The sequence below is a fragment of the Panthera leo genome, chromosome A2 (assembly GCF_018350215.1).
Source record: "Panthera leo isolate Ple1 chromosome A2, P.leo_Ple1_pat1.1, whole genome shotgun sequence".
Classification (NCBI taxonomy): domain Eukaryota; kingdom Metazoa; phylum Chordata; class Mammalia; order Carnivora; family Felidae; genus Panthera; species Panthera leo.
Window position 1 is genome coordinate 77091903 of NC_056680.1, and position 13065 is coordinate 77104967.

At 37.4% G+C, this 13065-nt stretch overlaps 1 long non-coding RNA gene across 1 annotated transcript in view; it reads left to right on the plus strand.

The window, feature by feature from the left end:
• LOC122206312 overlaps window positions 1-8887 on the plus strand; it is a 43219-nt gene extending 34332 nt beyond the window's left edge. Inside the window, exon 3 of the long non-coding RNA XR_006196411.1 lies at window positions 8598-8887. This is a non-coding gene — a long non-coding RNA (uncharacterized LOC122206312). The remainder of the gene's footprint in view (window positions 1-8597) is intronic.
• The last annotated feature ends 4178 nt before the right edge of the window (window positions 8888-13065 follow it).

The window sequence follows — 13065 nt, forward strand, 5'->3', positions numbered from 1 at the left end:
GATCACAGGAAAGAGGTTGAGGAGGGAAGGACTGACAATGAGTTCTCTTTCCTGCTTGACTAACTGAAAACAGTGCCCCACTAACAGAGCATCATAAGAGTGGTCTTAAGTTGGTCATGGATTTCAATTGCTTATTAATTGGGTATTAATTTATATACTTAGAGAATTTTGCTTAGGATTTTCTTTTTTCATTGTTTTGTTTCTACCAAATTGCTAGTTGTTACCATCTTGATTGTCTAGTTGATGGTCTCCAATTCTTTGCTGGCAACAAGACCTTCGACATAAGAGTATGGAACTGTTGGGTTGTCTAGGTACATCATCTTCTACCCAGTCTTAGTCATCATTGCAAATCTTTAATAACTACTGCTTTAGAAGAATGTCAAACTCCAACAGGGTTGTTCTCATTGTTCTCTGAACATCTGCCCTTTTTTTTTTTCCTGCACCTTTGCTCTTGTCTGCAATGCCATGCTCCTTCCTGCCTGCCAAGTAGAAATTTGATCATCCTTTAAGATTCTTTATGCTACTGCCTCTGAGAAGCCTTTACGGATCAATCAGCTCAGTTGACTTCTTCTGACACATCAAACTTGACCTTGAAATCTTAGTTTTCTTTGTATGAGTATGGGTCTTTTCTACCCACTTACATTGTAAGTTTCTTGAAGACAAGGATGAGGTCTTTCTATGCTTCCAGAAACTTTCATAAATCCTCACACATGATCAAAATTTAAAAATGTTTCTTGGTCAAGTCAGGTGGGAGGGGAGCCTGCTGAAGAGATATTCTAGGTCAGGTACAACCTTAAAACAATGTTTACACTACAAACTAAAAGCAACTACCTGATGGCACATAAATAATATTAAGTTTCTGCACATATCTGCACATATCACAAAAGAGTTATGTCATGGCCTCTGTTTTCTCCTACCTATCAATGCATATTGGAAACTGAACTTGAAGAACATATTTTTTAGAGCTTTGTGATATTTCAATGCTATCTGTGCTGTACATTCTAGAGTCACATTGTTTGTTTTTGTTTTTCATTCTCTGAAATATATTCATCAAGACAGCTTCTGGGCGTGGATCCAAAAAACAGTTTCAAGAAACCAGGGAATTAAATAGCACCAACCAAATTTTCAGTTGTAACAATAACTATTAAGCAGATCTCATTTAATTCTGGTCTGTGATCTGGACCATGGAAAATTAACTCTTGCCTTTTCAAGTCTCAATATTTATGAAGCTGGGATACCAAACTAGTGTCTGTCTAGATTTTTGATACCCTAACCCCCAACCCAAGTGTGCCATATCATAGCACACATATCTTTAAAGCGTGTCTAAAGTTGTTTTCTTTGAGAATTTGGGGAATTTTCAAAATAATCTGGAAGCCATTTATAGTATCATAAAGCCAGTATATGTAGTCTTTTTGTTTAGGAGCTTGAAGTAAAAAGAAAAAAAAAAAGGAAAGCAATGTCAATATGGACACAACATAATTTTTACATTGCATTTTATTGTCCTGTTTCTGGAAACCATTCAGAATTCTTTGAACTGGATTCCTCTCCTCCTTTTGTCTGGGGATCTCAACATCTACCCTAGTGGTTCTTAACCCAAGCTCAAATTAGAATGCTCTGTGGAACTGACATCCAGGCACCAGGGTGATTCTAATGTGCAGCCAGGGTTTAAGACTAAGGAAGCTAACTAAACATTAACACGCTATAGCAGATGTGCTTCAATCTGAGCACAGTGGAGTGGAAATGTTCATAACAGCCTTCATTACAATAGGTCCAGTCTGGAAAAAACCCAAATGTCGATCAAAAGTAACTAAATGGATAACTAAATCATTAAATACTCACACAAGAGAATGCAATATGGCAGTACCAATAGCTGAGTTATAGCTATGCAAAACAGCATAGATGAGCCTCATAATGTTGACTGGAAGAAGCCAGACCTAAATAAATGTATATTGTTCCATTATATTTTTATAAGATTCAAACATGGACAAATTTAATCTATGTTGTTAAAAGTCAGGATATTGATTACGTTTGGGGAGGGAGATGGGGCAGGAATGGGGAGTGATGACAGGGAGAGAATTCATGGTGTTGGTAATGTTCTCTTTTTGGAGCTTTGCAAAGTTAGAAGCCTAAGGTTATACAACATAAAATTATGTTTTTGCTTTATCATTTCAGTATGACCTCAAATCTATATGCTGAAATAATTAAAGAAATTCAACTATATTAACAAACAATATAATCTTTTGGAAGAAGCTCTTTGGTGAAAAATAATAATAATGAAAGTTTACGGTGTCATTTATCATTATGGGTCTTGATTTGCTACTAGTTCTTGTTTTGTTTTGTTTTTTTCAATGTGATGCAGTCTTGGAGACAGACCTACTTAAGATAATATTTTGGAAGTTAATATATTAATTACAGTATATGGGGGTCTAAGAAATCTGTTCATTTAAGTCTATTTTAAACCAAATAGCATATGGTATAAAGCCAATTATATGATTTTCAAACAAATGTAATATCTTATAAATTCACATTGGTTTTTCTTTTTTAAAATTTTTAGGGGCACCTGGGTGGCTCAGTCGGTTAAGCATCTGACTTCAGCTCAGGTTATGATATCATAATCCATGAGTTTGAGCCCTGCGTTGGGCTCTGTGCTGACAGCTTATAGCCTGGAGCCTGCTTCGGATTCTGCGACTCTGTCTCTGTCTCTCTGCCCCTCCCCTGCTAGTGCTCTGTGCCTCTCTCTTAAAAATAAATAAACATTAAGAAAATAAAAAATAAATAAAAATTAAAATTTTTTTAATGTTTATTTTTTGAGAGAGAGGGAACACAAGCAGAGAAGGGGAAAAGAGAGGGGGACAGAGGATCCAAAGTGGGCTTGTGCTGACAGCACTGAGCCCGGTGTGGGGCTTGAACTCATGGACTATGAGATCATGACCTGAGTGTCAGTTGGACACTCAGCCAACTGAGCTACCCAGGTACCCCCAGACTCACATTGTAATATAGACCTTAGCAGGGTTAACACTGGACTATTTTAAACCACCCTTGATGTCTTGAAGGTACCTAATAAATTTATGAGTTGAAACATTTTATTGATTCAGCTGATACTGGACTGAATCATTTAATTTATTTTGAAATGTTATTTTCTGATTATGATAGCAATATAAGTTTATTGCAGAAAAGTTAGAAAATAATAAAAAGAAAAATGCTCATAATTCAAACACCTGGAGGTAAGCACTTCTAAACATTTTTTTAAAGTTTATTTATTTTTGACAGAGAGAGCGTACATGTGCGAGAGAGGGGCAGAGAGAGAGAGAGCGAGAGAGAGAGAGAGAGAGAGAGAGAGAGAAAGAGAATCATAAGCAGGCTCCATGCTGTCAGTGCAGAGCCCAACATGGGTCTTGAGCCCACAAGCTGTGAAATCATGACCTAAACCAGAATCAAGAGCCAGATGCTTAACCCACTGAGCCACCCCACTTGGAGGTAAGCACTTCTAACACTGTGGTATAATCCTCTGGGAAGAGGTATATGTACATGCATTTAAACAAAATTAGCTACATAGCTTTGAATCCCTTTTGTCATCTAGTTGTATAAGCATTTTGCTAAGTCATAAATGTTCTGCAGGGCTATGAATTTTAAAGGTTACATAGCATGCCATAACTTATTTAAACACTACTGTTGATCATTTAGGGTTTTCCATTTTCTTGCTTCCATTAGGTGCAAAGAATGAGCTTTGCAAGGTGTAGAAAACAGGGTAAGGACTGTCAATTGTATCTCAATTAAAAAGGAAAAAGAACTACAGCAGGTAATATGAGGGGGAGGAGCTGGCATGAGCAAATTTTTGTGCACCTTGTCTATTGCTGGCATCCTTCTCTCCCTCGTCCTCTTCTTTTGTCTACTTAACCCCTAGCCCCCACCTTTTTCTTCCTCCTTCTTCTTCTCCTCCTCCTTTTCTCTGGCTACACTGGCCTCCTTGCTTCCCATCAGTACACAAGTTTACTCTCCTGCCTTTGGGAATTTGTGGCTCCTTCTGCCTAGATCACTTTCCTGTCACCATGTAGTTCCCTCACTTCCTTGAGGTCTTTATTCAAATGTCACCTTTTCAGTAAGACCCTCTCTGGTCACCCTATCTAGTATTTCACACACTTAACCCCGATTCTTATATCGTCTCCAAGATTTGTTTACCTTTTTCCCTCTAGCATTTGTTATTATCTACCATAGTTTCTATTTCCATTATCTTTGTCAGTCTCCCCCACTGGACTATTAAGCACTAAGAGCACAGGGATCTTCACTCCTTTTGTTTGCTGCTGAATCCTCAGTGTCTAGACTGTGTCATCTCATTCTAAATGCTCAAAACATATTTGTTGAATGAATCAATGAATCAACATCACTGTTGTCATAATCATCATCAACAGCCCATCTCCTTCAGGAATCCTTAATTGAATATCCACGCTGTATGGAAATTTATAATCCAGTCAGAGCAACTGGGTACATAATTTAACAGACTCCATTACTTGAAGTAACCCCCTCAGAGTACATCCTCAGAGACAGATCAAACAATGAAATTGAATAGATGGTATTTGTTTATGTCACTGAACATAACAGCTAGACCATAAGAAGCTGGAAAAACTGCTCTAAGTACATAATTAACCAGATTAAAATGATTCAAAAGGGATTTGTGAAGGAAAGGAAATTCGGGGTTAAGGAACCTCTTAATCTTCCCAATTCTTGCAAAATGTGAGGAATAATTTATTAAGATGACAGGATTTATCCACCTTATCTAGAAGAACAAGACAGCCTGACCTAGTCTGCCCATAGTAACTCTGCCAAACCTCAGTAGTGGATCAACTCAAAAGTACATTTTCCTTGTTCCGCCTCCTGTTCCAAAACCAATAGACGCTGTTGAAGAAAAGCAAGTAACCAGCTCCATTGCACATATGCAATACTCAGCTTCATGCAGGCCCACAGCTCTGCTTAGCAATCCTAGAATAGAGAGGTTCTCAATAGTTTTGGTCCAGAACCCACTTTGTACTAAATTGTTAAGGACCCCAAAGAACTTTTGTTTATGTGCATCATATGTATTGATGCTTATTAGAAATTAAAATCAAAAAATTTCAAAAATATTTAAATCATTTAAAAATAGCAATAAGATCAATATATGTTAATACAAATAACATATTTTTATGAAAAATAACAATATTTTCCAAAAGAAATCAGTGAGAAGATGAGCATTGTTTTACATTTGTGCTAATCTCTTTAATGATTGATTTAATAAAAGATAGCTGGATTCTCATATCTGCATCTCCATTCAGTCTGTGTAGCTTCTGGAAGACTCCACCATCCACTCATGAGTGAGAGTGAAAATGTAGTAACTTATTGCACTGAGTCTGTCTTCCTGAAGTTTCCTGATGGTTTTTGCTTGTTACCAATAACCTCCCAATCAATGTCAAATCCTGTGGTAGGGATTTAGCTAAAGGTATTGGGGAAGACTTCATGGGCATTGAGGTAGGTATTAAAGGCTGACTCTGAGTATACAAGTCAAGGTAGAAGAAAGGGCAGTGATGGGTGAGGGTGTAGGGAGAACAATCCCTGTGACAGGAGATGAGGGAAACTGAGGCTGGAAATGTCCCATAAGGAATCTGGGCTCCTCCTGGGGGCATTAAGAAGCATGGAAGGTGACAGGCAGGCTAGTTTGGGAAGGAGGTGTATTGAGAAATACTTCCTTTTTAGAACAAGAGGAAAGGGAGCAAAGGATACAGATATTGCTAGTGGTGGTAGTGACATGTAGGAGAGTAGAGTGCTCATTCATCTACTCAGTGGATTATTGAGCTCCCCCTAAGTACCATATGATTGATAGTTTTACTTACTCTGCATGTATAAGATGAACACCATCTGGGAGGAAGGGTATGGTTACAGCTTAGAAGGGCAGTAAAAGTTTGAAACAACTTCTGCAACTGGTATTGGTAAGGGTCTCACAAAGATTGACAAAGAACCACCAGGGTTTCATCAGTGGATAGGCTAATCCATGGTCAGGAAATTGTAAGAGCCAGTGGAGCAGAAGACAAAAAGTGTAAATGAACTATGAGTGCTCATGAGAGCGCAGTTAAGATGATTGGCCCTAGATTTCAGGTTTTTTTTTTTTTTTTTTTTAAATCAAGGTAAAATTTACATAACATAAAATTAACCATTAACCATTTTAAAGTGTCAGATTCAGTGGCATTTAGTACATTCACAGTCATGTGCAACAATCACCTCTGTCTACTTCCAAGATATTTTATCACCTAAGAGGTAGTCCTGTTCCCATTAAGCAGTCACTGCCCATTCACCCCTCCTCCCAGCCCTAGGAAACAATTAATTTCTTCTCTTTCTATGGATTTTCCTGTTCTAGGTGTTTCATATCAATAGAACCATGCAATATGTGACTTGCTTCTTCACTCAGTATTATGATTTCAAACTTCTTCCATGTTGTAACACATATGAGTACTTTATTTCCTTTTGCTGCCAACTAATGTTCCATTTTATGGATATACTACATTTTGTTTATCTATTCGCCAGCAACGCGCATTTGTGGTTTATTTCTACTTTTTAGCTATTATGAGTAATGTTGCTATGAACATTTGTGTACAAGTTTTTGCGTGGACATACGTTTTCGTTTTTCTTGGGTATATACCTAGGAGTGGAAATGCTGGGTCATAGGGTAGCTCTATGTTAAACTATTTAAAGACCTGCCAAACTTTTCCAAAGCAGCAATGTATTTCCACCAGCAATACATGAGGGTTCTAAATTCTCCACCTCTTTGCTTGTTATTATTTGTCTTACTTTATTATATCCTTCCTTGTGGGTGTAAAGTTGTAGTTTGACTTGCATTTCCGTAATGACTAATGCTACTAAGCAATCTTTCACATGCTTACTTACCATCTGTACCTTTTCTTTGGTGAAGGGCCAGTTCAGCTCTTGCCCATTTTCTATTTGGATTGTTTGTTTTTTTAGCATTTCGAGAATTCTTAATATATTCTTGATGCATACGTGATTTGCGAATATTTTCTCCCATTTTGTACCTTGCCTTTTCATTCTCTTAACAGTGTCATTTGCAGAGCAGAGACTTTTAATTTTGTTGAGGCCCAAACTACTATTTTAAAAAAATGTATGGATCATGCTTTCTCGTGTCATGTCTAAGAACTGTTTGCCTAACTTTACTTTCTGAAGATTTCCTCCTTTTTTCTTATAAAAGCTTTATAGTTTTACACTTTTACATTTACATCCACAATCCATTTGAGTTAATTTTTATACAAGTTATGAATTTAGGTCAAGGCTTACTTATTTATTTATTTTGCCTATGAATATTTAATTGTTCCAGTAACATTTGATGAAAGACTATATCCCCTTTACCGTTAGATTGGCTATGTGTCATTGTCAGAAATTGGTTGACTATGCTCGTGTATAGCCTCAATTTCTGGATTCTCTGCTATGTCTCCTTGACCTATGTGTCCATCTTTCTTCAATACCACACTGCCTTGATTACTGTAGGTTTATAGTAAGTCTTAAAATGGGGTAAAGTGAGTTCTCCAGCTTTGTTCTTTTTCAAAGCTGTTTGGCTGTTCTAGTTCCTTTGTCTTTTCATACACATTTTAGAATCAGCTTGTTGATATTTACAAAAAATTCTGGAATTTTGATTGGGATTATGTTGAATCTATAGATTAAGTTGAGAATTGACATCTTAACAATTCTGAGGCTTCCATGGATAGACATGACATATCTTTCTATTTATTTATATCTTCCTTTATTTCTCCAATCAGCCTTCTGTAGCTTTCAGCATACAGATCCTGTACACGTTTTGTTAGATTTAAATCTAAGTATTTCAATTTTTGGTATGATTTTGAATGGTACTTAAAAATTTTTTCATATTCTAATTGTTCATTGCTAATGTATAAAAATAAAACTGATTTTTATATATTGACCTAGTATTCTGGTGTTTATAAATTATTTATAAGTTCTAGAAAATTGATGTATACTCCTTAGGATTCTTTTGATGTTGATAATTATATCATTTAAGAGTTGAGATAGTTTTCAGGGTGCCTGGGTGGCTCAATCAGTTGAGTGTCTGACTCTTGGTTTCAGCTTAGGTCATGATCCCAGGGTCATGGGATCATGTCCCGTGTTGGGCTCTGTGCTAAGCATGGAGCCTGCTTAAGATTCCCTCTCCCTCTCTCTCTTTCTCTCTCTCTCTCTCTCACCCTCTTTGCTCACTCTTTCTTTCTAAAATAAAAATTAAAAAAATAAAAGAGTTGAGATAGTTTTCTTTCTTTTTTTTTTCCCAATCTGAAAGCCTTTTTTATGCCTTCTCTGTCCATGCCATTCTTGTGCTCAGGGGAGGTACTGGTATTTATGACAATTTGCACACAGAATTAGGAGATTCCCTTCTTTGATTCTCTCCTTTCTTGGATTTCTCCCAAACTTTCCACATTCAAAGGGATCCTATTCTAGCTCCAGTCCAAGGTGGTAGTATAGGAAGACCTTGAACTCACCTCCTCCTAGGCGAAAGAGGACTTCAACTACCTCCATATTGACCTTAACTTTCTAGTTGATTAAGTTCTTCTTTCCAGTTTGTCTCTTAATTCAGGCCAAAGACCCTGAGGGCAAAGCAACGCCTGCCGGGAACTGAAACTACCCCTCAAGCAATAAGGACTGCCCTGAGCCAATAAGACTCCACCATCAACTCCAAGACAATGACCAACCTGACCTTTACTGACCACCTGCATGTACCCACCCACCTTTGTCCCACATTTTCTTTACATATTCCTGGAAGTATTTTTGGTACTTTAGAGACAGTCTTTGATGTTAGTCTGCTATCTTCCTGGTGTTGGCCTCACTGAATAAATTCCCTCTTTGTTTCATCTCCACTAGTTCCTCTGCCTTTGGATTTTGTCAGTGGTGAGTAGACAAACCTGGTCTTCTTGGGTCCCCTGGAGCTAGGTGCTCTTGCACCCTAACTCCCTGGCTACATATTTGGTGAGCCAGCCAGGAGCTGTACTTCCAGTTTGTCCAGCTCCCTCAGGATTATACCTATTGATAGAACAATTACTCCTGAAGAACTGAGGACTGACTGAACAGCTTCTGCCCAACAAAATATAGAATATCAAAAGACAACAGCAAGAGAAACAGACAGTAACAAAGGGAACCCTCACCCCTAATGTTGCCAAGGGAAGTGGGGAGAGATAGTACTGAGAGACCAGGAACAGACTCCTCTGTCCTTGGGCACAGAAAAAAAAAAAAAAAAAAGCTGTAGTTTAAAAAGAGCAACTGGCGTTTAAAAGAGAGGACTAGAATTCTGCCAACAACAACAGAGGAGCCATGGGAGCACTCTCTGGGTCACAGGGACTGGAGAATGACAGGTTTACATGTTTTTATCCACCATTTTTTTTAATGTTTATTTATTTTTGAGACACAGAGAGCACAAGCAGGGCAGGGGCAGAGAGAGGGGGACAGAGAATCCAGAGAGGGCTCCACACTGACAGCAGTGAGCCTGATGTGGGTCTCAAACTCATGAACTGCGAGATCATGAGATTATGACCTGAGCCAAAGTCAGCCACTCAATTGACTGAACCACTCAGGCCCCACATTTTCCATCTGCCTTAAAAGCACGGACCAGAGCAGGATCCAGTTTCTGTAGCTGGCCTGCGGCCTTAGTAAGCCCCAGGCCCACAATGCACACCAGTGCCAATTGCACTAGGACACACACACACACACACACACATGCCATGCTTTTTTTTCTTTTTTCTTTAAAAAATTGCAGTTTCAAAGAGCAACAAGCATGTAAAAGATCCATTTCTGGACTGTACCCCACCTCAGCTCCTCCTGCCCCTTCAGGGCATTCTCTGGGTGGAGAGTTCTGGCATACCCTAGTTTACATCCACTTCAGCTTCAAATATCTTGTCAAGGTGTCCTCTGCATGTAGAGCTCCAAGTCCCTTCAGCTGGTACCCACTTTAGTTTCAGCTATCCTGCCCAGGCACCCTCTGTGTAGAGAGCTCAAGGACCTCCTGACCCACAGACTGCTTTAGTTCTAGCCACTCTGCCAGGGCACCCCCTTGTACAGACCTCCCCAGGACACATCAACTTGCATCCATTTCAGCTTCAGCTGTCCTGCCAGGGTATCCTCAATACACAGAATCCCAGGACACCCCAGCCTGCACTCACGTCAGCTTTAGCTATCCTGACAGGGCACCTGACATGTAGAGAGCCCCAGGATCCCCAGTCCAGGCCAGTCACGGCTTCAGCCAGCCAGCAAAAGTCACCAACTGCCACACACAGTCTACACAGGGGACAACCATATACAAGACCATTCCTTCAAGTTTAGGAGAAGTAGCTGCTCTGCCTAATCTATAGAAACAAATACAGAAAGCCAAGCAAAATGGGAGGCAGAGAAATATGCTCTAAAAGAAGGAATTAGAAAAAAACCCCAGAAAAAAACTAAAACAGATGCTCACTGGGTTGCAGAGAAAAGGGGAAGAACTAAGTGAGACCTTTAATAAAGAAACTGAAAATATAAAAAAGAATAAATCAGAGTTGAAGAATACAATAACTGAAATAAAAAACACACTACAGGGAATCAGCAGTACACTAGGGTATGCAGAAGGACATATCAGTGATCTGGAAGACAGACTAATGGAAAGCACCAAGATGAATAGCAAAAAGAAAATAATTTTTAAAAAAATGAGGATAGGTTAAGGGATCCCTTGGAAATATCAAGTGAGCAAAAATTCACATTATAGGGATTCCAAAAGAAGGAGAAAGGGGTAGAAAAATTATTTGAAGAAATAATAACTGAAAACTTTCCTTAACTAGGGAAAAAAAATAGATGTCTAGGACAAGAAGCACAGAGTTCCAAACAAGATGAACCCAAGGAGATCCACACCATGATACATAATAATTGAAATGTCAAAGTTTAAAGATAAAGAAAGAATTTTAAAAGTGGTAAGAGAGAAGCAAAAATTTACCTATGATTAAAAACAAAAGCAAACAAACAAAAAACACCTAAAGCTATAAGCTGATTTTCAGCAGAAACTTTGCATGGTGGGAAAGAGTGACATGATATCTTCAAAGTGCTGAAAGGACAAACCTACCACCAAGAAAACTCTACCTAGCAAGATTATCATTAAGATTTGAAAAAGAGATAAAGAGTTTCCCAAACAAAAGATAAAGGAGTTTATCAATATTAAATCAGCCGTGTAAGAAATGTTAAAGGGGAAAGAAATAGGTGCAATTAGATATTACAGAATTATGAATAAAAAGATGTAAAATATGACAACATATACATAAAATATGGAGGAAGGAGTAAAAAAATGTTATTCTTTTTAAATTTCTAGAATGTGAACTTAAATGACCATCAAATTAACAGACTGTTATATTCTTGGGATGTTATATGTGAGTCTTACGATAACAACAAACTCAAAACACAAAAATACACAAAAAATAAAGAGAAAGAAAGCCAATTATAGCACAACAGAAACTCATCTATGACAAAGAAAGAAAGCAAGGAAGAAAGAAGCAGAAAACTACAAAAAACAATGAGAAAACAAAGAACAGATCAATAATTACTTTAAATATAAATGGCCTAAGTGCTCCAATCAAAAGACATAAGGTGACAGGATGGATAAAAAACAACACCCATCTAAATGCTGCCTACAAGAGATCACTTCAATCCTAAAGACACACACATACTTAAAGTGAAGGGATGGAAATACATTTACCATGCAAATGAAAGTAAACAACAACAACAAAACCCCAGAGCCAGGGTAGCAATACCTATATCAAACAATATAGACTTTAAAGTCTTCAATAAAGCATTAGCAAACCGCACTCAACAACACACTAAAATGATCAAGTGGGATTTATTCCAGGGAATCAAGGATGGTTCAATATTCTCAAATCAATCAACATGATATGCCACATCAACAAAACAAAGGTAAAAATCATATGATCATCTCAATACATGCAGAAAAAGCATCTGAAAAAATTTAACATCTATTCATGATAAAAATTCTCAACAAAGTAGGCTTAGAGGGGACATACCTCAACATAACAAAAATACTATTTTGTAAAACTTTTATTTTATGTTAAACAGCTCACACCTAACATCTTAATGTAAAAAACTGAGAGCTTTCCCTCTAAGATCAAGAACAAGATAAGGATATCTATTCTTGCCACTTTTATTTAATGTAGCACTAGAAGTCCTAGCCATATCAATCATATAAGAAAAAGAAATTAAAGTCATCAATATTGGTAAAAAAGCTAAACTGTCACTATTTGCAGAAGGCATAAGAATATACATAGAAAACCCTAAAACTTACCCCAAAAACTACTAGAAGTAATAAATGAATTCAGTAAAGTTGCAGGATACAGAATTGATACCCAGAAATTGGTAGTGTTTCCATATAATAATAATGAAGTAATAGAAAGAGAAATTAAGAAAACAACACCATTCATAATTGCACCAAAAGAGTAAAATAGCTAGGAATAAACTTATCCTAAGAGGTGAAAGACCTGTACTATGAAACCATAAAAACAATGATGAAATTGAAGATCACACAAATGGAAAGATATTCCATGCTCATGGATTGGAAGAATTAATATTGTTAAAATGTCCATATTACCCATAATAATATACAGTTTCAATGCAATCCCTATCAAAATAGCAAAAGTATTTTTCACAGAACTGGAACAAATAATGCTAAAATTTGTATGGGACCACAAAAGACCCTGAATAGCCAAAATAATCTTGAAAGACAAAAACATAGGTGGAGGTATCAAAATCCCAGATTTCAAGATGTACTACAAAGCTGTAAGTAATCAAAATAGTATGGTAGTGGCGCAAAAATAGACACATAGATCAATGAAACAGAATAGAGAGCCCAGAAATAAACCCATGATTATGTGGTAAGTTAATCTATAACAAAGGAGGCAAGAATATACAATGGGGAGAAGACAGTCTCTTTAACAAATGGTATTGGGAAACCTGGACAGCTACATGCAAAAGAATGAAACTGGATCACTTTATAACACCACACACAAA